Raw genomic sequence first — 27,060 nt, 5'->3', positions numbered from 1 at the left:
ACAATCCCAAATCCCTCAGCCTCTCCTCATAGGATCTCCCCTCCATACCAGGCAACATCCTGGTAAACCTCCTCTGCACCCTCTCCAAAGCCTCCACATCCTTCCTGTAATGTGGGGACCAGAACTGCACACAGTACTCCAAGTGCGGCCGCACCAGAGTTGTGTACAGTTGCAACATAACGCTACGACTCCTAAATTCAATCCCCCTACCAATAAACGCCAAGACACCATATGCCTTCTTAACAACCTTATCTACTTGATTCCCAACTTTCAGGGATCTATGCACACATATACCTAGATCCCTCTGCTCCTCCACACTATTCAAAGTCCTCCCGTTAGCCCTATACTCAACACATCTGTTATTCCTACCAAAGTGAATTACCTCACACTTCTCCGCATTAAACTCCATCCGCCACCTCTCGGCCCAACTTTGCAACCTGTCTAAGTCTTCCTGCAAACTACGACACCCTTCCTCACTGTCTACCACACCACCGACTTTGGTGTCATCAGCAAATTTGCTAATCCACCCAACTATACCCTCATCCAGATCATTAATAAATATTACAAACAGCAGTGGCCCCAAAACAGATCCCTGAGGTACACCACTTGTAACCGCACTCCATGATGAATATTTACTATCAACCACCACCCTCTGTTTCCTATCCGCTAGCCAATTCCTGATCCAATTTCCTAGATCACCCTTAGGTTGAGTGGAGCAATTTGTAAATGACACTGGAAGATTCGACCTTCACAGCAGAGAGAAGTGAGCCTGCTCGCTATTGTCTATTCTGAAATATCTCTTAATCTCTACCACTGTGCCTCATTGACTTATCCCTTGACATAATTTGCCAGTACATTTTCACTAGTTCTGATGCCCTCATAATGCCTTTATTTACATTTTAAAATACTAGACTTGATGGGACCCACTTTTCTCACCCTCCAACTAATGTAAAAGTTCAATCTTAGGGGCCTTGTTTCACAATACTGATTTTGGATAGCTTCTCTCTGGTACTAGAACATGCTTTTCTAAGAAACATCCCGATAACCTTCTGCAAATTTCTCATCTAGGATACCTTTGCAAATTCATAAGGTTTTCAGAACAAAAATGTGATGCTAGAAATATGAAATATAAGCAGAAAAGATTGGAAGTAACTTGGGCGGCCTGGTGGCACTGTGGTTAGCACCACTACCTTACAGAGCTAGGGATTCCAGGTTCAATTCCCAGTTTGGGTCACTGTGCGCAGTCTGCATGTTCTCCCTGTGTCTGCTTGGGTTTTCTCCAGGTGCTCCGGTTTCCTCCCACAGTCTGAAAGACGAGTTTGTTAGGTGCATTAGCCGTACTAAATTCTCCCTCAGTGTACCCAAACAGACGCCAGAGTGTGGCACCTAGGGGATGTTCACAGTAAATTCATTGCAATGTTAATGTAAGCCTAGTTGTGACACTAATAAAAAAAACTTTAAACTTAATCTTTTATTGCTACACATCTGCCAGAAGTGTGGTTTGCTAATTAAACAAATTCTTTTTATCTAACGCTTTCATTAGAAGGAGAAATATGCTTCCAAAAAAATATAACATGAGATTTTTCTCAGATGCACAGTGGTAAATATTGCAAGGACTACATTAGTAGTGATCAGTTATTAGTGTGGTTGAAGTTCACAACAATACGACATGAATTATTCCTCCTGGGCATGCTCATTGTTGAATGCACAGGACTTAGTTCGTCAACACAGTGGGAAGAGCTGAGCAGGATTTGTTGAGTACATGAACATGAAGAACTGGATTGAGACAGTCTTAAATTCACTGGTTACCCTATCACCTGACAGATAGGGAAAAGCAAAAGACAAAGGAAAACTTGGCATTATATATTTCCTTTCATATCTTCACGACACTACAAGGCTCCTCACATTCAGTCAATGAATTAAAGCTTTTTTTAAAAAAATGTTGTTGCTGTAAGTTTGTATTCAATGAAGATAGCAAAACCACACAGTGAGGTCCCAAAAACAGCCATGTGATAGATGACCAGTTAATGTATTTTATTCTGCACTGAACTTCAACAGTGTGGGCTGGATTTGAACCAAGATTCCAGAGGTGAGCATGCTAAGCCACCATGCCACCCGTTCTAAAACATTGATAAAAATAGCCCTGAAATGATTGTCAAAGGAATGGCAGCCAATGCAATTTTTAAAAGCCAGCATCAGTCCTAGGAATGAATTGAGTCCTTGTTACCTTCATAATGGAAGCTCAGACCAGTACTATGAGAGATGGCTTTAGTCTTGTTCATTAGCAGAAAGTATGGCATTAATTGCAGTCTTAGATTTTGTGAGTTATTGCTTTGAGAAAACACCACATGGTTGAAAAGTTCAGACAACAGCATCAATCGTGGCTGATTTGTGCCACGGATTGTTCCAAGTCGGTTCAAGGTATAAACCACTTTACAAACATCCTCCCCTCTGAAACACGAGAAAGCAGAAAAAAAAAGTACACAACCTTTAATCAAGGTTTGTCTGAGAGTTCAAACACTGATCATTAATTAAGTGACTATAAATCAGGCCAGAATCACAATGGGGAGAATTCAATTACGAAATTACTTATGTTTAGAGAGCAGGTAATTTATGGCTTGTTGATTCCTTGAGGGGGTTATCTCTGTGGCTTTCTCAATCCTTAAATACAAACAAAGTTTACTTCAACTTGTACAATAATTTTGTGCATGGGGACACAAAGGAATAACTTTTCACCTTTAAAACTCAGACCTAGAGAAATAGTTGATCAAGATATTTGGGCCTCTTTCTCCAAAGTGTAGCCATTTTATTGGATCTTTCTATTCATGTCCAAGAATCACTTTTTTTTCATATCAAAGAATAGTTGAGACTGAATAAGGACATCACTTCGGTTGCAGAAATTGGAGGCACCACAAGTTAAGTCATGGGATGGGCCGAAGGCACAAAGATTGGGTTTCAGAAGCCTTTAGATTGTGAGAAAAAGAACAATCGAATGAAGTGTAAGTTCCATAATTTGAAGCATCTGTCAAAGGGCGAGTTCCAAAAGAGTGAAGATGGAAGGCGGAAGATGGCACGGTGGCACAGTGACAGGGTTCGATTCCCGGCTTGGGTCACTGTCTGTGCGGAATCTGCACATTCTCCTTGTGTCTGCGTGGGTTTTCCCCGGATGCTTTGGTTTCCTCCCATAGTCCAAGGTTAGGTGGATTGGCCATGCTAAATTCGACTTCATCGTACAGGCAGCGGAATGTGGCGACTTGGGGATTTTCACAGTAACTTCATTGCAGTGTTAATGTAAGCCTACTTGGGACACTAATACTTAAACTTAAGAAGTTTGAAGAGTACACAATATTAGAAATGTAGCAGTATCAAGGGAAGTAACATTCATGGAGAACCGAATACAGTAACATCAGGAGAGTAGGCAAGAAAGGCAGCAACAGGCAAAGGAACTTCAGGTGACAAACTATTTGGACAGACATATGGCAAGATTTTCTCCCCCCAAGCCACACCTCATGACATGTTCAGCTCTCCATTGGCTGCTGGCAGGATCTTCCGCTCCCACCAATGTCTTTGGCATTTTGCTGCTGGGGAACCCGCCATGGGAGGTCACCATCGCTAGGACTGGGAGTTCTGGGTAGCGCCGGGAAATTCAGCCCCGAATGTCACTGCCTTGTACAGACACTGGACATGTCTGCTTATAGCATTTCAATAGATGCTTTTTATTTGCCTATTCATTGGCAAGTCAGTATTTATTGCTCACAGAATCCCTATCGTGCAGAAGGAGGCCATTTGGCCCACCGAGCCTGCATTAACAAGGCGATAAAATTCCGGCCCAGGAGAATGTGCAAACTGCACACAGACAGTGAGCCGAGGCTGGAATTGAACCCTGGCGCTGTGAGGCAGCAGTGCTAACTAACCACTACGCCGCCCTTGAGCAGATAATCAAAAGTTCTCTTGAGAAAGTGGTGTTTAAACACTTTCTTGAATCTTTGCACCCCATGTGGTATTAAAATGAACAATTTCAAGGCCTTTGGCTAAGTAAAATGATCCTCAGCCCCAACTAGTCAGAAGGCACGAGCCAGGGTGTTTCAAATTCCTCAGAAAAACTATGCATAATTACCTTCAACACTCATTGTAAATTTATTGTCACAGCATCAAGTACAAACGTGATGGCCTGAGAAGGTCGGTTTTGGGGTAGTTTGCAGAGTAAAAGGGAGCAGGGTATTATAAACTGGTCACGGCTGTTTCATACTCAGTTGTTAATTGGTTCCATCATGTTGGATATGCAGGGAAACAGCAAATTGATGCTGTGGATAAGCAGCCTGAATGAAGAAGCCAATCCGATACCTTCTCTGCGAATCACACTGCATCCCGCAGACTGTCACCTGCTCCACTGCTTTATCTCTTCCTTCTCATTATCTTTGTAATGCTTCCCCTTTCCATCTGCTTGGCTCATTTTTTTCTCCCTCGCTGTTGAAGCAAAGTTTTTGATGCTTATTTTAGCTCTCTGTTTCACTTCTAACCATCAACTGCAGTCAATAATCTCCAGAGGCTGTGTTTGATCAGGATAAGATAGTGTTTCATTTGTGTAAAATTACTTTATCATAAGTCCAGTAAAAAAAAATAGTCAAACAATAATCTCATCTGGATCCTCTGTCATTCAAGACCCTAGTAAACATGCCACGGCATTATTCTCTGTGTTTCCAAGGGGCTTGATAATAAGTAGCTGACTGGCTATGGCTATTGCCCCATTTTATACTCAGCTGTGAAGCAATAAATACCAGTGTTAAAAACCAATCGCAATTGAAGCCATTATTACCCTCAGACCTGAGATGGTAATTGTTGAGGCTGCTGGATTCCAATTGTTGAACGTTTTGTTGTAGTTTTTAGAATGTTGCTACAAAAAAATTAGAACAACTGAGGGGCGGAATTTTCCCATCCCATTTGCCACGGGATTGGTAGCGAGCGGGTTACAGACCATGCAAGAGTCCATTGACCTCAGGCGGGATTTTCCGATCTTGGGGCGAGTGTGGACGGAAAATCCCGTCCACAATTTACAGAGAAAATTTAACAGCTCATTGCCACTTGGGACTGTGCAGCTTAGCTGTGGCTCTATATCAGCTTCTATGCTTAGACACATATACCAACGATGTTGGGTGAAGGAGAGTTTCCATTTGGTATTGTACAGCTTGTGTATGCATATCTTTATATCGGCTCCTGTGCCAAATGGATAATTCTCATGTTTTATTGTATTTTTTTTTAACACCATCCTTAAAGTTACAAAGCCAATGCTCAGAATGGACCGGGCAAATCCAAATCAATTCCTTGCTTGCTCCAAAAACCAAATTCAAAATCCAACTGAATCCAGCTCATGATCCCCACAAGAGAGACAAATAAGCTTCAAGCTGACAAGCTAAGGAATTGAACCCCATCTTGGGCTTGATCCGACACTTACCCAAAAGGCCATGGTTCCAAGTGGATAGACCAAACTGCGAGTGTACCAAGCCTGCATCCTCCTCTACACTGGTGAGACCTGGATAAATGTGCTAGGTGGGAGAAAAGGCTGAACATTTCTCACCTTTGCTGTCTCGGACGTATCTTGGCTATTGTTTAGCAGGACAAGGTCACCTACTCAGAAGTACTGGAGCATGCTAATTGCATCAGCATACACCTATTGCTCAGCCAGTGATACTTGTGCTGGTTCTGCCACGTTCATTGGATTAATTACAGTTCTATAGCCACAGACCTTCTGGGGGAGATTCTCCAACCTCTTCAGATGGCCACTGGGAATCCTGATGCCCCGATGATTGGGGCGCACCTGAAAATCGGGATTCCTGATGGATGTGAAGACTCTCGGGATTCACCCGCCCCGATCAGGTTCTTGCCCGTAGTGGACAGCAACCCTATAATTAAACAAACCCGCTAATTTGAACCTCATTGGATTCCCTGCTGGTGTCCTACATTATGAGGGCTCTTGGGGAGTGACGCAGGCTAAGTAATTGGCCAAGATCATGGCAGATGGAGTATGAAAGGCAGAAGTAGGAGGCCCTTCCCTGTGATCTGAGGAATAGAAAACCAGACTCTATCCTAGGTGCTGAAATAAAGAGAAATAGTGACCAAACAGACCTGCCTGTCCTTGTTCAAAAGTTACTCTAAGTTAACATGCAGGTGTAGTTGGCAAGTAAAGAGACAGCAGGTAAGTTAGTCTTGATTGCAAAAATATTCAGTGCAGGTTTGAAGAGGTCTGGCTGCAGTTCACTACAGCCTTGGTGAGACTTCACCTGAAATATTTTGTGTCCTGTTCCTCTTCTTACTTTTAGCTCTCCCGTCATGCGAGTGCAACCAAGGTTCACCAGACTGATCCTGAGGATCTGGCTTTGTCCCATGAGGTGAAAATGAGGAGAATGGGCTTGTATGCTTGAGAGTGCAGACAACTGAGAGGCTATTGACGTGAAACATTTGAAGAGTGGATGCAGGAAGGCTGTTCCCCATGATTAGAGTGCGCAGAAAAAGGGGACACAAGTCTAAAAGTAAGAGGTAGCTCATTTAGATTGAGATGTGCATGAATTTCAACATTCGAAGGATAGTGAGTCTGTGCATGTCTCCACCACATCGGACAGTGGAGGCTCTGTCATTGAATAGACTCAATTATAGATGGAAAGATTTGTATCTAAAGACCTGGAATCCTCAAGGATTTAAACTGGCATACTGTGGTCATTAACACTCCATCCTGCCCTGCTAACCCATGTCTCTCTCCCTTCGTCCCTCCCTCCATTTTGCTTACATCCCCCTCCCCACCATCTTGGTCAACTTGAATTGCCCCTGTTTTTCCTGACCTGATTGGGATACTGATAGAGTGGCACAGTGGTTAGCACTGCTGCCTCACAGCACCAGGGACGGGACGCGGGTTCGATTCCCGGCTTGGGTCACTGTCTGTGCGGAGTCTACACATTCTCCCCGTGTCTGCGTGGATTTCATCTGAGTGCTCTGGTTTCCTCTCAAAGTCCGAAAAATGTGCTGGTTAGGTGCATTGGCCATGCTAAATTCTCCCTCAGTGTATCCGAATAGATGCTGGAGTGTGGCGACTAGGGGATTTTTACAGTAACCTCATTGCAGTGATAATGTAAGCCTACTTGTGAAACTAATGAATAAACTTGAACTGATGTTATTCAGGGAGGAAACCTCTTACCATTTGGACTCCACTGTAGAGAGGAGAAACCAATTGAGCCTGGTTTCCATCCAGTTGATTCATGGTTATTAGGTGGCCAATTGTGCTCATCATTAACTCCACCCATCCAAAATGATTCTCCCCCCACTTCGAAGGATTGCGCTTTCAGAATATTTGTATTTTGATGAACATGTTTTAAAAAGTGGTATCCTTCACATTTCAGATCCACCACCTTCTGCCCTCCCCATCACTCACCAACTCCTCTCAAACACCCTCCACCCATGCAATACACCGACTTCTCTCTCCTCTACTAACCTTGAACACTGTTATGCCCGACACACATCTTCTCTTCCCCTGAGCTTACACATGTTACCGTCCGCATATCCACCCTGACCCTCCTGTTATCTGCGCCAGCTGACTTGTCTACTTGCTTGACTCTCACAACTACTCTCCCTGGACCTGCCACTCTACTGAGCCCACTCTCCCCTCTCTGACTATTCCATCCACTCTTTGGTACCCACAGTACAAATCATAGTGCCCCTATCGTTCAGGACCATCTCTCTCCCACCCCTTTCCCCACTCAGCTTTTGCACCCAACACAGTGTCTGGCTTCTCCCCAGTCACCGTCCTATCCACTCTCATTGACCCTTGCACCTTTGCCTGTCCTCAGTTCCATCCTTCCTGCTGATTCTGCCTTCCTTATTCAGTCTCTATGACCCTTCCCAGTAGTCTCCATCCTCCTTCCGTTGGTTGCCCTCCATATACCTTGAACAAGTGACACCCAAAATCAGCCATAGCCTTCTACAGAAGAATACCCCTGAAGAAGGGAAGGTCACAGCTACTCACTCCAAATTCCAGGAAGATGATTACTCCACTTGGGGCATGCCACTTATATGCAGCCATGCATCTGAAGGTATGTTTTTCTCACTCGTGTATAATTTAATTCGGAGGGGGAACTTAATCGAGGGAATTATCCTTTTAATGATCAAGCAGGACATGCAGAGGAATGCAAAAGGGTTCCTGATGCACCTTTAAAGCTCCTAGAACTTAACTGCGAGCATCCATCCTGTCATTGGGAAGCTGAATTTTGGCCGGCGAGAAGTTCCCTTCCACCCACTCCAGGCCGGCCTGGAGGATTCCTCCCCTGGCATGGGACTTGAACCCATAACCTCTGACTCAGAGGAAAGAGTCCGATCAACTGAGCCACTGCTGATACCTAAAGTAAATTAAATGAATGTAATCAGGGGAGACTGTGAAGCAAGCATCTTACACAGTGCAACAAGGCACGTAAACAGTATACTTCCACCCCAGCCCTCCCACCCCCTGCCTCCCACCCCAGTTCAGCATCTTTCAGTAAACCACACAGTAGAAAACGTTCTGTATACTCCCTCAGATTTATTTATTTATTAGTGTCACAAGTAGGCTTACATTAACACTGCAATGAAGATACTGTGAAAATCCCCTCGTCGCCACACTCCGGCGCTTGTTCGGCTACACCGAGGGAGAATTTATCATGGCCAATGCACCTAACCAGCACATCGTTCGGACTGGGGAGGAAACTGGAGCAGCCAGAGAAAACCTCATGGGGAGAACGTGCAGACTCCGCAGTGACTCGAGCCAGGAATCGAACCCGGGTCCCTGGCGCTGTGAGGCAGCTGTGCTAGCCACCCCTTGGTCTTCACCCTCAAAGTCCTGCTTTGCTAAACAACTTGCACTTTGAGCGCATTTCCAACTCCTGTGAATATTGCAGATTCTTGGACTAAACTCCAAGCCACTGTATTAATCACTGTTGTCCAATGAGTAACTGACCGTCAAGCTTGCTTGCCTATTATGTCAACATTTATTATCCAATTTATGACAGCTTAATTCATTCCTTTATCCTACTTTTCCCAAATAACTTTTGTGTGACGCCACACAAAATGACTTTGGGAGGTGAAGATGTACCTTTTATATGACTGACAACCATCAATCCTGTAAAATAATTCAAATCCAATAAATTTGTGACCTGTTTGTCTTAAAGCAGAGGCTGGGAATTAATGCCTTTACTCATATTAAATGCTCCTAAACTGCTTCCTTTAAGACAAATGCCAAAGTTTTTTTTAATCTTTTCGATGTCAAGCTTACAAGGTTTTTAAATTCCCAGATCGTGCTTCTGACCTTTAAAAAATGGAATAACATTAGCTCTTTTCCAATCTTCTGGTACTACCCATGTATTTAATGAACTGTGAAATATTTCAGTTACAGTTTCCCTTCCTTCGATCATCATTTCCTTAAGTATTTTTGGATGCATTCCATCTGGTTCTGTTGTCTTATGAATATTCAGTACTCCCAGATTTTTAATGACCATTTCATTATTAATCTATCTCTTCCATCAACTCAGATACACTGCCGACCCCATCCGACTACAGGGAAGGACACATCATTTCCCACAATTAATATTTTATTAAATAAAGCCACGCACCGATCTTTCTTCTCCTGCCATCTCACCTCATTCATCTTCAGAAGACTCGAGTTGTTCTTTAATATTTGCCCACAAAAATATCATTCACAAAATTGCTAATTTTCCCAAACATTCTTCGAGATTTATGCTATCAATTTTCATCTTTCAACTCCGAGTGCCTCTTTCACAGCTTTTAATTTAATTTTATGCATTTTACAATTTATTCCTCAACAGTTTTCCAGGATTATTTAAATTGTTGCATTTTTTTTTCTTTTTAATCAACACTTAACTGTTTAGCTCCAGATTCTGATATGAATCTGCTACATTGTAATATCATCCGTACGGAATCTCACTGGTGCTTGTATGTGTATTGCACTTGATAACATTAAGGGCGGCACAGTGGTTCGCACTGCGATTCCCGGCTTGGGTTATTGTCTGTGCGGAGTCTGCACGTTCTCCCTGTGTCTGCGTGGGTTTCCTCCGGGTGCTCCGGTTTCCTCCCACTAAGTCCGAAAGACGTGCTGGTTAGGTGCATTGGCCATGCCAAATTCTCCCTCAGTGTACCCGAAAAGGCGCCGGTGTGTAGCAACTGGGGGATTTTCATAGTAACTTCATTGCAGTGTTAATTTAAGCCTACTTGTGACATGAATAAATAAACTTAAAATAAAAACAATCTGCTATTTCACCATTACTAAACATCAGATCAAAATAATGGCCTCAATCTTATTCTCTCTCATCTCTTCAACCAAGCTCCCTCCTCCCAGACCCAACTAATCTCAGTACATTTGTCAACTGACGTTCTGGAAAGTTCTTCTTCCTCCACAGTTTTGTTTTGCCTTGGGATAATTGATGCCAATTCTGAAAATGTTCCTTTTTGACAAAAGTCATGTGCACAATAAAGGGTAAATTATATTTCCAAGAGAATTGATACAACAACTTTTCCTTGACTTGCACATTTCTTCCTGCAATGTGGGTACGAAGGCTGTGCATGTAGAAATACTCAGAATGTGTCTACATTTAAGATGTGGTTGTGATATATATATATATATATGTTATGGGTATGGGGTGCATACTGCACCCTTAAGAATGCAGGTCAACTGACCCCTGGGGTTAGCTCCTCCTGTAGGGAACACGGTTAAGCAGTCTAGGATTTGACAGTGCAGAGTGCACACCTGTAATAAAGAGTTCCCAGTGTTTCGGTTACGAGACCTACTTTGTGGTTCTTCTTGAATAATATGTTGCTCAATATATTCCGAACAATGGCCTGTGGTAAAATATGGTGAGCAATTTGCTACAAGCCCACAGGTCATGAAGGCTGAGTATCTCCATAAGTTCTACTTGTATCAAGCATTCAACCATGTACAAAAAGGGCAAAGTATGTCCAAGTATTGCCATTAATCAACTGCCCAGTTACAAATAAAGAATGTTATTGATAACTGTGGGTAGCTCTCACAGCACAGCAAAGAGACACCGTTCAGAAGGTGGAGGTCAAATTTAAGCCTCAACAGTTATTCTCTTACGAACCTGTTTTTGGCAGACTGCTGGAGGCAGTGCATTACGGCTGCTGAACACATAATCTCAGGAGGAACAATTTGACAAGGAGATCTCGCCACTGTAAGTACACCTTGTGCCAGCTGATTAAAGTAGCCTTGGAGAAGTTGGCAGTCTCAGCTGCCCGATCCTCATGTTTGAAGGAGGATGAGAGTCTCAGGGGGTAAGGCAAAAAAAATTTGTATTAAAGTGCTGAGATCTTGCACAGCAAAGACCTGCCTGTACAGCTCCCAATTACTTTCTTTCACCCTCTGTAATGAGCAACATTATTTAACGTTTAAATAAAATTAATTCACCCTTTCCTTTTTTTATCCCCCCAACATTTCTCTTTAGCTCTCTCTTCCTCTGAGACCGGCTCCCTGATTAGCCACCAACCCCCTTTCTGCCGGTTATAAAATTGTGACCTCAAAAGTTCGCTCGCAATAATATTTCATTTTGTTAGAAATGATCAAGGGGCTCTCAAATAAATACCAAAATGTAAGGAATGCAGGGAAACACTATTTTAAGCTAGAATTTATTAATTAAACACTACTACAGACAGAGAGGTTAGCTCAAGTCAATTTCCTTCTTGCCCTTCTGTTGCATTCACGGCGTAACGAAGATGGATGCAGGCCCGGATATGGATGTATTCAGATTTTAGCATTACAATGATCTGCAGAAAATCAGGCAGAGCTCTGCAGGAAGCTATTTCAGGCATCTTTTACACAGGCACATCAAAGTGGACAGGCAAAGGCAGTATGAAGCAGGTTTCCATATTACAGACATGGTGACATACAGATTGGCAACGTGGTTCATAGGTAAGTAGCTTCAGGCCCAGTAAGGTTAAAAAAGAAAAGAGAACCAGTTGGAGAGTCCAGGTTTAATATGGTTGTTTATTTTTACGAGGTGGGTGCCCGCGACAGCTTAGTTCATGTAAAAACCGTGCACGGTTAATCCTCATGCATTTGACCAAACGACAAGGGAGGGTAGCCTCACAATGCATTCGCACTTGGACAAGTAAAGAATTGTCTCAGCTCTCTGCGGTTCAGACGCAGGCCACCTGGGACACTTGTATATTCTTTATGCTGATACGTTAGTCTCCACTCTCGTGTACCAATTGCTGAGGGAAATAGAAAGTGCAGCTGTCCTCATGAAGAATCTTGTATCGTTTCAAATAGAATCTCCCTAAACCCACAGCAGCACTGAAGGGAAAAAATACATTGAGCTAAGGGCCAGGAGCAAAGACTGCTGTTTATAGGGGCAAATCACTTTACAGAATTAAGGACAGATACTCTTCGGGGAGCTGGGAATTATGCAACTGTTCTTTACTTCAGGGAAATTAAGGGCAGTTCCAGACCTATTATTGCTCAAGTTCTTGCTACAGATGTACTCTGCAGTTAAAGGGGTAACGTGAAGTTGGAGAGAAAGGCAGAGACTTTGGCAAGCTGATTTTTCAAGTAACTTAAAGCAAAAGGAATATTTTTTTATTCTGTTGCGTTCTGGGGTGGGGAGGGAATGGAATGAGGTGGAGGGCTATCGAGTCTCACATTTCCATTGGATGAAATTCTGGCTGTGGCCACTCTCTCCAAGACTACCTTCATAAACAGCAAATTATACTTTAAGGATCGATTGGGACATCTCCGTGGGGCAGGTGAGGGGGGGGAGGGGTGGGGGGGGGGGGGGGGGGAGGTGGGAGACTGGCACGGGGGACGATTGGCATGGTGGAGGGGTTCCGATGTCCATGGGATAGCGGGCGGGGGACTGTGGGGGGTGTGGCAGGAGAGCTCACAGTACACTGGTAGATCGGGGAGCCGAGGCAATTGAGCCTAGCTTCCCCAGCGAGCTCAGGCTCCACCTCGCCTGCTGGCAAGAATTGCAGCCTGGCACATTTTTTTGCACTAAGTGCCATAAGATTGCATTTTCAAACTCACCCAAAAAACAGATCTGAAACTCTCCCGTTACTTAGGATTACTCTTCGGCACTTAGGATTTTTTTTGTTGAATCGCGCTCTGAGAATCATAAAATTTCTACAGTGCAGAAGAGGCCATTTGGTCCATCAAGTCTGTACAAACCCTCTGAAAGAGCACTCTACCTAGGCCTAATCCCCTGCCCTAACCCTGTAACCCCATGCATTGATCATGGCCAATGCACCTTACCTGCACATCTTTGGACTGTGGGAGGAAACCAGAGCACCTGGAGGAAACCCACACAGACACGGGGAAAATGTGCAAACTCCACACAGACAGTCACCCAAGGCTGGAATTGAACCCGGGTCCCTGGCACTGTGAGGCAGCAGTGCGAACCACTGTGCCACTGGGCCGTCCTATCTCCACATTAGTTCCTGCACAGCATATTGTCAACTTATTCATTGCCCTTGCCGGTTTACTTTAGCTTGAAGCCCACCATGCCCATTCCTCACCTGAAAGCAATTATCTGCTTTGACCTCCCCACTCTTCCTCCCACCCTTAAAAGGGAAAACATTCCTAAAATCCACGTCTTTGGCCCAGCTTTCATTGGAACACTAAACATGGAACATGGACGTCGCTGGCTTGCCAACATTTATTGCCCATCCCTAGTTGGCTTTAGCGGGCAGATGAGAGTCAACCACATTGCTGTGGCTCTGGAGTCACATGTAGGCCAGACCAGGTAAGGACAGCAGATTTCCTTCCCTAAAGGGCATCAGTGAACCAGATGGGGTTTTCTGACAATCAACAATGGTTTCATGGTCATCAGTAGATTCTCAATTCCAGATTTTTTTTATTAAATGCGAATTCCACCATTTGCTGTGGCAGGATTTGAACCCTGGTTCCCAGAACATTAGCTGAGTTCCTGATTCACAGTTTAGTGATAATACCATTAGGCTATTGCCTCCTCAACTGTTATGTGAAAAAATGCCTGATCTGAACATTAAATGGCATAGCTCCCACATTTTCAATGCTCCCGCCAGATATTTTCTCTGCATGTCCACGATCAAAGTCCTTCACCACTAGTTGATGAAATCATCTCGGAACAGTTGAATCTAAAAACCTAATGTATGAAACCTGTGGTCAATTTAACCCTTCAACCTTTGATCATTCTGGGGAACCAGCACTGAAACTCCCTCCCTCACTTCTTGGTGTCTTGCTTTGCATACCTACCTGTGAATCGTGCTCTTTGGATCAGAAGCACCATTTACATGCAAGTGGCTTTCTCTTAGTAGTGCGTTTGGAGATGTCAGACAAAAGGCTCACAAGCCATGCCCACCACAGCAAGATAGCCTCCTGAAAGTCACAGTCTGGGCTGACATGTAGAGGATGTATAGGTGACGTAGGAAAGCATGTCAAAGTGAATTGCCTCCAAGCAGAGTTCACACACTCAGGAATGAAAGGGAAAATTACTGAAAGAATAAGGCACAGCATACTAATAAAATTTGAACAAAAATATCCACAAAATAGCTTTCATGCAGCGATAATGTGAAAAACCGCAACTCACATTTATCTTCTGAACCCCCAACTTGCATAAATTAAAACAGAAATCACCCAGAACCAAAAACAGGAGGTTGCTGAAATCTGATCAGGTCTTAGACATAGTTATTAACCTCTTAAGAATCTGCTGAAGGAAGGGAGATAAAGTTCTATCACGGAAGGCTATTAAGGGTCACAAGTAATTTATTTCTGACAATCCGAGGCTAGTAGGTGCAACAACAAAAAAAAAGTACCTGCTTCATATCCGGTGTTTAATTTGCCAGCCTCAGTTCTGAAATCCCCTGGGATTGAGTACCAAGAGAACGAACATGTCGCTGCTGATGCATCAGGAAGCCACAGTCAAGGCTATGTGCACCTGGTTATGCAACCTCTCAGACATGTCTGTACCGAGCAATTCAACATTTGTAGCTCAATGTGCCTCAGAAATAAAGGCAACAGGTAAAGACATCAAATAAAGGAATGAAGATCAGACAACAACAAAACCAAAAGAAAAGGAAATAATAGAATGAAGCGGAATCTCATGTTTTTGAACATGTTAAACTGAACGGTCATACCATTTAAAAGGTAGCGGTGAAAAGAGTGACTGACATAGCTCTTGATCTGGCCAAGGAGCGTGCAGAATAGAGTAGTTATGGACCATTAATCTTTTGCCTGCAAAGTGCCTCCACTTTGCTTCGGAGTGGAAGCAATTGAGTATGAGTATGTATTCAGATGTATTCAGTACTTTAAAATGGGGAGGCCGCACAGAGGTTGTGTCGGGAGTAAGACACCAGAATCTAAACATCGCTATGTCTTCACCTTATTCTTGATTTACGGAATGCACTCAGGGACAGAAATACCTGAATTATGGTATAATATACAGTGACAGACTATTTCCCAGGATCAAATAGCTCATTGCTGTGTGCAACATTCTCCCTTCAACCACCAGCAAAGTAGACAAACTTCTGTTCAGTGAATCTTTTTAGTTCCGAATTATTCATTTTAATAGTGTTAATGTTCAGATTAAACACACAAACATACAAATTAGGAGCAGGAGTATGCCGCTCAGCCCCCCAAATTAAAGTTTATTTATTAGTCACAAATAGGCTTATAATATCATTGCAATGAAGATACTGTGAAAATCCCCGAGCCACCACAGTCCGGTGCCTGTTCGGCTAGCCCGCAAGCCTACCATTCAGTAAAATCAGGGCTGGTCTGATTGTAACCTCAGCTCTACATTCCCACCAACCCCCATAACCTTTCACTCCCTTGCTTATCAATAGTCTATCTACTTTGCCTGAAGAGTATATCAAAGATTCTGCTTCCACTGCCATTTGAGGAAGAGAGTGCCAAAGAATCAAAGACAAAAAAATCCTCTTCACCTCTGTCAAAAATCATAGAATCATTCAGTGCAGAAGAGGCCCTTCAGCCCATTGAATGGGTGACTGGAATTTTGAAAACAGTGACCCTGAGTTCTAGATTCTCCCACAGTCAGTAGACATCAAATCATAGAATAATACAATCCCTACAGTGCAGAAGGAGGCCATTTGGCTCATTGGCTCCGACACAGCATCTTACCCAGTCCCCTAATCCCACATATGTACCCTGCTAATTCCCCAAACCTATACATCAAGACTAAGGAATAATTTAACATGGCCAATCCCCCTAACCTGCACATCTTTGGCTGTGGGAGGAAACCGGAGCACCCGCAGGAATCCCATGCAGACTCCACAGAGACAGTCACTTAAGGCTGGAATTGAACACGGGTCCCTGGGGCTGTGTGGCAGCAGTGCTAACCACTGTGCTACCGTGCCGCCCCATCCTTCCACTTTTGCCTTGGTACTGAGAACCCCAATTGTTGGACCAATGCATATCTGCTGAAAAAAACTAGGCGGGAAAAGAAACAAATGAAAAAGTCATGGTGACGTGACACCAGGCTTAGATTTCAACACCATCCAAGTTGTAGGACGAAGGGAAGAAATGAGTAGCTCTACAATGTTGCAGTTGAAAACAAATAATTTTGTTGGGATTTGCAGGGAAACTTAACACTTGGTGAGGACACCTGGTAAGAAAATATTGGGCGGGGGTTTATGGCCTCGTTGGTCCTGAAACCATAAAATCCCGCCCGAGGTCAATGGGCCTCCCCATTGTCCACCCCTTGCCTGCTCCCATTGCCCTGGTGGGCGGGGCGGTAAAATTCCAGCCTTCATCACTTGCGACACAACCTCTTCTCGAAATAACTGAAACAAACAGCACCATTTGAGAGAGGATCATGTGCTGTTCCCAATCACGACGGCACAGTGTACAATATTTTTAACATCATGCTGTGCAATTATCTTGCTGCTCAAACACTTGCTTAAAATCAGAATTATCTCTCATTGTGTCCTATTCTCAGTCAACATCATTAACATCTTCACTGAGGCTACAAAACATGGGTTCCCTTATGTGCGAGACATGTGAGGATTTGTCCTTGCAAATACTATTCTCCTACAATAAAAATCCGGACCCCCGTGTTGCGGTTTACATAATCCCCTTACTTGTGGCCATGTCTGTACCCTGAGGCAAACAGTGAGAGGCTTCTTTCCGATCGTATGCGAAGAGTGAAGCTTCAAAGACTTTATACAGTTTGAGAGTCAGAGGTTTACAGCATGGAAGCAGGCCCTTCGTTCCAACTTGTCCATGCTGCCCAGGTTTTACCACTAAGCTAGTCCCAATTGCCCGCATTTGGCCCATATCTCTCAATACCCATCTTACCCATGTGACTGTCTAAATGCTTTTTAAAAGACAAAATTGTACCCGTCTCTACTACTATCTCTGGCAGCTCATTCCAGGCACTCACCACCCTCTGAGTGAAAGGATTTGTATCTCTCCCCTCTCACCTTAAACCTTTGCCCTCTAGTTTTAGACTCCCCTACCTTTGGGAATAGATGTTGACTATTTATCTTATCTATGCCCCTCATTATAAGATCACCCCTAAGCTTCCTACACTCCAGGCAATAAAACCCCAGTCTATCCCACCTCTCCTTATAACTCAAGCCATCAAGTCCCGGTAGCATCCTAGTAAATCTTTTCTGCACTCTTTCTAGTTTAATAATATCCTTTTTCTAATCGGGTGACCAGAACTGTACACAATATTCCACGTGTGGCCTTACTAATGTCTTGTACAACTTCAACAAGACGTCCCAACTCCTATATTAAATGTTCTGACCAATGAAACCAAGCATGCCGAATGCCTTCTTCACTACCCTGTCCAACTGTGACTCCACTTTCAAGGAGCTATGAACCTGTATCCCTAGATCTCTTTGTTCTATAACTCTCCCCAGTGCCCTACCATTAACTGAGTAGGTCCTGCCCTGATTTGATCTACCAAAATGCATCACCTCACATTTATCGAAATTAAACTCCACCTGCCATTCATCGGCCCACTGGCCCAATTGATCAACATCCCATTTCAATCCTAGATAACCTTCTTCGCTGTCCACTATGCCACCAATCTTGGTGTCGTCTGCAAACTTACTAACCATGACTCCTAAATTCTCATCCAAATCATTAATATAAATAGCAAATAACAGTGGGCCCAGCATTGATCCCTGAGACACATCGCTGGTCACATGCCTCTAGTTTGAAAAACAACCCTCTACAACCACCCTCTGTCTTCTGTCATCAAGCCAATTTGTATCAATTGGCTACCTCACCCTGGATCCCATGAGATTTAATCTTATGCAACAACCTACCATGCGGTCGGTACCTTGTCAAAGGCCTTGCTAAAGTCCATGTAGACAATGTCAACTGCACTGCCCTCATTTACCTTCTTGGTTACCCCTTCAAAAAACTCAATTAAATTTGTGAGACATGATTTTCCACTCACAAAGCCATGCTGACTGTTCCTAATCAGTCTTTGCCTCTTTAAATGCCTGTAGATCCTGTCTCTCAGAATACTTTCCAACATCTTACCCACAACAGACGTTAGGCTCACTAGTCTGTAGCTCCCAGGTTTTTCCCTGCAGCCCTTCTTAAACAAAGGCACAACATTTGTTATCCTCCAATCTTCAGGCAACTCACCTGTGGCTGTCGATTCAAATATCTCGGCTAGGGGGACACACAATTTCCTCCTTCACCTCACACAATGTCCTGGGATACACTTCATCAGGTCCTGGGGATTTATCTACCTTGATGCGCTTTAAGATTTCTAGCACCTCCTTCTCTGTAGTATGTGCACTCCTCAAGACATCATTATTTATTTCTCCAAGTTCTCTAACATCCATGCCTTTCTCAACAGTAAATACTGATGAAAAATATTCATTTAGGATCTCACCCTTCTCTTGTGGATCCACACATAGATGACCTTGTTGATCCTTAAGAGGCCCTACTCTCTCCCCAGTTACTCTTTTGCACTTCATGTATTTTGCTGAAGTGAATGATCCAGCTGTCATACAAATCCCTGTTGATTTGTTTTGTTCACCTGCCCAAGTTACTTACTGACTGCTCCATAGCAAACAATTTTGCCCAATGTTTATATTCTTATTTCTTGGGTCAATATGCCGCAAAAACAATTTTTGCCCACTCCTCCAATTCTTCTCCTCTGTGACTGTGCTCAACTATCTCTCTTCATCCTTCCTGAGTTGTCTGCAGCCTTTGACACAATTGACCACACCATTCTCCTCACTGTCATCGAGCTGGCTGGGACTACACTCACCTGGTTTCATTTATTTATCCAGTCATAGCCAAACAATCGCTGGCAATGGCTTCCCTTCAGCATCATTACCCTGTGAAGTCCCCCAAGGATCTATGCTAGGTTCACTCTTCTTTCTCATCCACTTGCTGTCCCTTGGTGACATTATCCAAAAACATGTGTACGAAGGGCATCTCCCTCAACCTCACTACCATCTTTCTCGACTCCTCCATCTTGTCTCAATTATTGTAAATAAGCAACAAAGAAAAAAGAACAGTACAGCACAGGAACCGGCCCTTCAGTCCATTAAGCCTGTGCCAACACATACACCTTCTAAAGTAAAAACCTTTTGCCTCTATGCGGTCTGTATCCCTCTATTCCCTGCTTATTAATGTATCTGTCAAGATGCCTCTTAAAATGATGCTATTGTATCTGCTTCGACCACCTCCTCTGGCAAAGCATTCCAGGCACTTACTACCCTATGCATAAAAAACTTGTCACTCACATCTCCTTTAAACTTTCCCCTTTTACTATAAGCCTAGGTTGGTAGGGACATGACCGGCGCAACTTGTGGGCCGAAGGGCCTCTTTGTGCTGTATTTTTTCTATGTTCTATGTTCTAAACCCATGTCCCCTGATAATTGATACTTTTACCTTGAGAAAAAGTCTCTAATTACCCATTCTGCCCATGCCTTTCATAATTTTGTAAATTTCTATCAGGTCACTCCTCGACCTCCGACATTCAAGTGAAAACAAACCAAATTTGTTCAATCTGTTCTCATCGATAATACCTTCCAAAGCAGGCATTATCCTGGTAACCCTTTTCTGTAAGTATCTCACTGTTTGCACGACACCCAGTAATGGATGAGTAGAAAAGTTCTCGACGAAATATTGGGGAAATCAAACTCATTGTCTTCAGTCACTGCTTCAAACTTCACCTCTTAGCCACTGACCTCATCCCCCTCCCTGACAGATATCTGAGGTTGAACCAGAACTTTACTTCATATTTGACCCAGAGATGAGATTCTGATCTGCATCATATCTAAGATCACCTATTTCTGCCTCTCTAATCTCACCCCATCACCCCCAGGCCTGCTAACCTACATTGACCCCTGGTAAAAGAAGGTTCAAGTGTAAAATGTTTCGTCTTGGTTTTCAAGTGCTTCCATGGCCTCACCTCTCCATATCTCTTAACCGCCTCAAACTCAAGCAGCAACAATCCATGACATCCATGCTCCTCCAATTCTGGCCTCTTGTGCACCCCTGACTTTATTCACACCAGCGTTGTTGAAGGTGATGCCAATTTCCTGTCCTGAGCCACTCCTCTGCCCTCAGACGTTACCGTGACATGGGAGCAGCTTATGCAGCTCTACCTTGCAGCTCTGATAAATGGCAAAAGCAGAAGCAATACCACCAAAGACTCCAGCAGTTGAAACATCGTCAACAGGAGCACCAGTTTACTTCTCCTTAGCTAATGTCCCTCCAAAGGGCAGAGGCACCAAGATCCAGCCAGAAGGAGGCGAAATCTCCAACACAGAATCTACAGAGAGGACCAGCTCTCTCTCAACAGGTCTAAGTGCTGATGCCTGAGGAGGCTCAGGCGCCCATGGCAGTTCACTACTGACAGTCGCAGCCTCCTGGACCAAGAACACTTCCTGGTGGAGCAAGTGGGAAAGAAATACCAGAGGTCGAGAAGTTGTCAGTCCCCGGGCAGTCACCACTATCCCTCTCTCAAAACACCCTCCACCTCTGTCTCTGCCCCTCATCAAGTTATGTGCTGTCTTGAAAGTAGAAAACGGAGTGTAATGAGTGCTGATAATGGCTTGTATGCAGAGAAGCAGAGGACAACATTAGAGGAGAATGACTATGAAGCATGGGTGTAAGAGGGCAATCAGGTGAGTGTGAGTATTGACTTATCAGTGGCGAAACATAGAAGATAGGAGCAAGAGGAGGCCAATTGGCCCTGTGAGCCTGCTCCACCATTTATCACAATCATGGCTGATCATCCAACTCAATAGCCTCATCCTGCTTTCTCCCCATAACCTTTGATCCCATTCACCCCAAGTGCTATATCCAGCCGCCTCTTGAATACATTCAATGTTTTGGCATCAACTACTTCCTGTGGCAATGAATTCCACAGGCTCACCACTCTTTGGCAAAGAAATGTCTCCTCATCTCCGTCCTAAATGGTTTGCCGTGTATCCTCAGACTGTGACCCCTGGTCCTGGACACCCCCACCATCAGGAACATTGCTCCTGCATCTACACTGCCTAGTCCTGTTAGAATTTTATAAATCTCTATGAACTCCAGCGAAAACAATCCTAACCTGGTCAATCTCTCCTCATACATCAGTCCCGCCATCCCTGGAATCAGCCTGGTAAACCTTCGCTGCACTCCCTCGAGAGCAAGAACATCCATTCTCAGAAAAGGAGACCAAAACTGTGCACAATATTCTAGATGTGGCCTCACCAAGGCCCTGTATAATTGCAGCAACACATCCCTGTTCCTGTACTGAAAACCTCTTGCAATGAAGGCCAACATACCATTTGCTTTCTTTACCGCCTGCTGCACTTGCATGCTTACCTTGATGTGAAGTACCGGAGGGGAATGAGTGGAGCTACAAAGTGTGTTGTTCTGAGGGGTACTGGGCAAGTCAGAGTGTCGGCTTGACAACTGAGTGTGTTATGTCTCTCACTTGTCATGTCCTCCTGAGGTTCTGGATCCTCTTGGTGCACAGTCTCTATGATGGAGGCAGCACGCTCCTGCTGTTAACCATGTTAGCCAATTCCAAGCATGCCTGCCTTGCTACAGAGTCATCGCCTTCCTCCCATTGTTCTTCTGTTGATGTGATCAGTGAGTAACATTGCAAACAAAATTCAATTAAACTCCCGCTGTTCAAATGAGATGAGTTGCGGCAATCTGTAACCGGAGAGCTACCAGATGCATAGAGATAGAATTTTCTGAATCTATTCAGTCCTTTGTTCTAAAGCAAATTTGGACACATGTTAGGAAGGAATGTTGGCAGGGGTTGTGGGTAGAAAAAGTGATGTGTTGCAGATAACTTTGGTCCCCTGGAGTTTGGTTTATTGCTTCAGGGAGTTGGGCAGCAATTTCCTGGAAATGTTCTTGAAATTCACTGCAGCTTACTTCCAGTGACTTATCTCCCAATAATCAGCATCCCCAGTTACTTGAAACAACAATGTTGACAATTCCACTGTTGAGTAGAAAAGGTAGACTAAGCTGGGTTTGATGTTCTTGTCCTCTTTGCATGTTTTTATATACATTAAATCAGAGATTAAAATCACAAAGGCAAATAATTCATAGAATCTTACAGGGCCGAAGGAAGCCATTCGGCCCATCGAGTCTGCACCGACCACAATCCCACCCAGGCCCTAGCCCCATAACCCCAGGCATTTACCCTAGCTAGTCCCCCTGACACTAAAGGGCAATTTGGCCTGGCCAATCCAACTAACCCAAACATCTTTGGACTGTGAGAGGAAACTGGAGCACCCAGAGGAAACCCACGCAGACACAGGGAGAATGTGCAAACTCCACACAGACAGTGATCCAAGCCAGGAATTGAACCCCGGTCCCTGGCACTGTGAGGCAGCAGTGCTAACCACTGTGCTACTGTGCCGCCCAATTCTATTGCAGTGGAGATTTATTCTTGCAAAAATTTGCTTAAAAAGCTTGAAAATCAAAATGAACGAGAGGCGATCTTTATAAAAGTAACACGTGATGATGCTGAATCGTATGCATTTGCCTGTGGGAGATGGTCAAGAGGAAGGATCAAGGCACTGCAATTATGAGGCACAGAAGAAATTATAAAAGCATTGGCCACTTATCTTTACAAAAGGGATAAAAGAATGTTAGCCTTTATAATTAGAAAGCAAGGTTATAAAGGGGAAGACGTTTAACTGTAACTGTACAAAGCCCTGCTCAGACCACATTTAGAGCACTTTGTTCAAACCTGGATACCGCAACTGCGCAACAATTTATTGGTCTTAGGTTGCAGATTCACTGGATTCTAATCGTTAGATGATGAGGAAAGATTAAATAACCTAAACTTGCATTGCCTGAAAGATAGAAGGTTTGTTTATGTTATTCATTCATGGGATGTGGGCGTCACTGGCGAGGCCAGCATTTATTGTCCATCCCTAATTGCCCTCGAGGTGGTGGTGGTGTGCTGTCTTCTTGCACTCCTGCAGTCCATGTAGTGTAGGTACACCCACGGTGCTGTTAGGAAGGGAGTTCCAGCGTTTTGACCCAGCGACAGTGAAGGAACGGCGATATATTTCCAAGTCAGGATGGTGAGTGGCTTGGAGGGGAAGTTACAGGTGGTGTTGTTCCCATGTGTTTGCTGCCCATATCTTTCTCGATGTTAGCGGCCGTGGGTTTGGAAGGTGCTGTCTGAAGTGCCTTGGTGAATTCCTGAGTTCATCTGGTAGGTGGTACACAGTGTTCATACTGTACATTGGTAGTGGAGGGAGTGAACGTTTGTGGATGGCGTGCCGATCAAGTGGACGGCTTTGTCCTGGATGGTGTTTGCTTCTTGAGTGTTATTGCAACTGCATTCATCCAGACAAGTCGAGAGTATTCCATCACATTCCTGACTTGTGCCATGTAGGTGGTTGACAGGAGGCAAGTGACTCACTGCAGGAGTCCCACCTTCTGACCAATATTTAGATGGCTGGCCCAGTTCAGTTTCTGTGCGCCAGTAATGACTCCAGCCAGTGGAGACTTTTCCCCCTGATTCCCATTCCCAAACCGACTCCAGGCTTTCTCGGGCTCCTGGATGCCACACTCAATCAAATGCTGCCTTGGTGTCAAGGACAGCAACTCTCACCTCACCTCTGGAGTTCAGTTCTTTTGTCCCATGTTTGAACCAAGGCTGTAATGAAGATATGGGGCCAACTCATGTTCCTATGTCCATGTAATCACACTTCAGAGCAAGAAATGTCGGAATCCTACAGGTTTACGCTCAGTTCCCATGTGCAGCCTAAACACAAAAGCTGTTTGTCAAATATTACAATGCATTATAAATTGCAACCTGAAAATGAACCTGCTGGGTCAGCATTCCTTTTCTACACTTGAACACAAAAGTAATGATTCACCTTGGTGTTTTCATGCTCCATATCTGTGTCCTTCCTTCGTCTGCAAGCCCAGTTAGAGAAATCTGTTAAGTGGATAGGAAGAAAAGGCTCCCACCAACTGACCTCAGTCCTCTTCTCAATATGCACACTTACTCACATGTATATCCTGTTGAATGTCACTGAATAACTGTTTAAGCCAAGTACCTTGGGTTTCCTTTATAAACTGAACTTGGGCTGCAGAGAACTCAAACTTCAAATCTGACATTTACTCTTCCAACTTTCCTGGCTATGTCCACATTAGAGACAATGGCTGGAACGTTACAGCTGTTCAGGCCTGTGGGATTTTCCCATCCCACTGCAGTGAACAGAGATTTGGCTGGGCGCCAAATTCTCCGACCCAGCCGGAGCTGGAATGTAGCGTGAACGGCCGGTAAGATCACGCCCGATATGTGATATAGAACCGTCACTTGTTCTAAACAGTTTCGGCAGCTCTTGCGTACTCGCTTATTGCGACACTTTATTCCTTCAAATTGCAGTCAGTTGCAGCCCAGGGGCACTACCTTCAGAATCTCTTCAGAAATAGAATGCAGCTGCTGTCCGGTGGCATCCTGAACAGAAGCAGTGGGGCTCTGGGTAGTGCTCTCAATGCAGGATGTCACCGGAAGATAAACTCTGCATACAAAGTCTATTTGCAGGCTTCCTCTGGCCATCAGTTTGACAGCATGCACTGCAGAGGCAATGGAAGATTGTAAATCCACTTGTAAATGCACAGCACAAAACCACACTGTTTTGAAATGATCATAAAAATGCTGGTTCAGTTGGCGCACAGGAAGTAGTCTTGTGGATGCAAAGTATTTGGCTGGGCCAAGCCTACCGCATGATAAATTATTCAACTAGCAAGGGCTGACTGGGTAACTCATGAGTGACAGAGTCAGGACAGGTTGTGACCCATCTCATAAGTGGATATTTATCATAATCGCACTGTAGGCCAACATGCATTTTGTTCCGAATGTTTAAAAAACATACCACATCATTGTTATTACCTTAGAAAATTGGTTGAAAATGTTTTTATGTTGTCATTGTGATTTTCTGTGTGAAAACAGTATCTTTATTTCCACTTGTGTTGCATCATAATGGCCACATAAACATTCTTGTAACAATAAAATAAATTATACACCACAGGGATTTCCTTCAGAAACAGGCCTTTGATACAGAATAGGAATGATAACTCTTCAGTAATCAGTCAGCAATGAAAATGCAGAAGAAAAGGTGGATCAGAGAAGGACTAGAGGGAAAACTGCATCATTGTTTGAGATTCTGTGGCTATTTTTATCTTTGCAAATTGGACCCAGAAACTCTGTCTAACAGGGAATAGTTTCACTAGACAGCCATAGGCAGAGAGGAGGTGATTTAAATGCAGGCTGTGCAGTTGTTTTGCACGGATCTCAATCAATAGTCAATTTGTTAGCAATGCTGAGCCGTTCAAGAAGACATACTCGTTTGATCGTTGTGGGCCAGGACAGACAGGGTTGCAAAAGTCAGCTGAGGCCACAAAGGCAAGAGAACAATTGAAAGTATACGAGCCTCAGCCATGTTTTAGAACAGTACCGCCCTGATTTTCATCTCGAAAGAGAGAATGGAGAGTCAGGCTGTTTCATTATGTCGGGAACCTGCCTCCTGCCCAGCATTGCTCACCCATGCTATCTTATGGGGGGATGGCAGGGATGCACTGGAATGCCACCTCAGATCACAGATGCCACCCCCCTCCCCACCTGCCCCCCACACCCCATTTATCCTCCATGGTCACTTACCCAATTTCCAATGTGCAGAGTCCTCTGGAACTATGCAACAGCAATGGGGATTATTTTAAAATTATTGGAAAAAAAATAAACCTCTTGACAATTTAGTTAAAATTCAAATACACCATCACTGATACTCGAAGGAGAAGGAAAACTACCCCAGTGTAAAAAAAATTGTAATCCTTTAAACGTCTATTCAGATTGTAGATAAACAAGAAAATACATCAAAGGCATACTCTACCAGCATGGCCTATTAAATGTTCCAATAGACCTCCTGCAAAGTGAAAGCACTGTAAGATTTTGAAATCCAGCCAAGTATTCAGAATGGCAACAGCTGTCATTGAATAAAAGCATCCAACTATATTGCCTGAAATACACAGAACAGAACGGTCTCCCATTTTCATTTCAAAGCTGAATGCCTAATAATAAACGGAGAAGGGCAATAAAAGATTTTTTTCAACTATCAAAAGCATCTTTTTTTCCTCCAACAGCCAGAGCTGCAAGTCAATTTAAATCACCATAGAAAACATGGCAGCAAGGTTTGACTTACAAAGAAAATTAATGCCTTATAGCATTTTCATCAACTGAAACCGTATTTGTAAAGCATGACAACACTTAAACAATGGTGGTCACTGTAAGGAAGGGTCAACTTACCCTGGTAGGAAATTTCACTATGATGAATCATTGCATTAAAAACACACCTACATAATAGTACAGCATCTAATAATGGTGACATTTGAACGTATGGAATCATTGAATCCCTACAGTGCAGAAGGAGGCCATTTGATCCATTGAGCCTGCACCGACAACAATCCCACCCTGGCCCTATCCTGTAACCATGTATTTACAGCTGTCATTGAATAAAAGCATCCAACTATATTGCCTGAAATACACAGGACAGAACGGTCTCTTAGTAAAT

General features: G+C 43.9%; 1 protein-coding gene across 1 annotated transcript in view; it reads right to left on the bottom strand.

Moving 5' to 3' along the window:
- Positions 1–27,060, bottom strand: part of LOC144505046 (teneurin-2-like) — a 2,673,959-nt gene that overhangs the window by 1,691,180 nt on the left and 955,719 nt on the right. Inside the window, exon 8 of the mRNA XM_078230751.1 lies at positions 1,191–1,306. The gene's annotated coding sequence lies outside the window, so the exon portion shown is untranslated. The remainder of the gene's footprint in view (positions 1–1,190; positions 1,307–27,060) is intronic.

The sequence above is a fragment of the Mustelus asterias genome, chromosome 16 (genome assembly GCF_964213995.1).
Source record: "Mustelus asterias chromosome 16, sMusAst1.hap1.1, whole genome shotgun sequence".
Lineage (NCBI taxonomy): Eukaryota > Metazoa > Chordata > Chondrichthyes > Carcharhiniformes > Triakidae > Mustelus > Mustelus asterias.
Note: the sequence above shows the minus strand (reverse complement) of the source record. Positions and strands in the feature narration are given on the sequence as shown.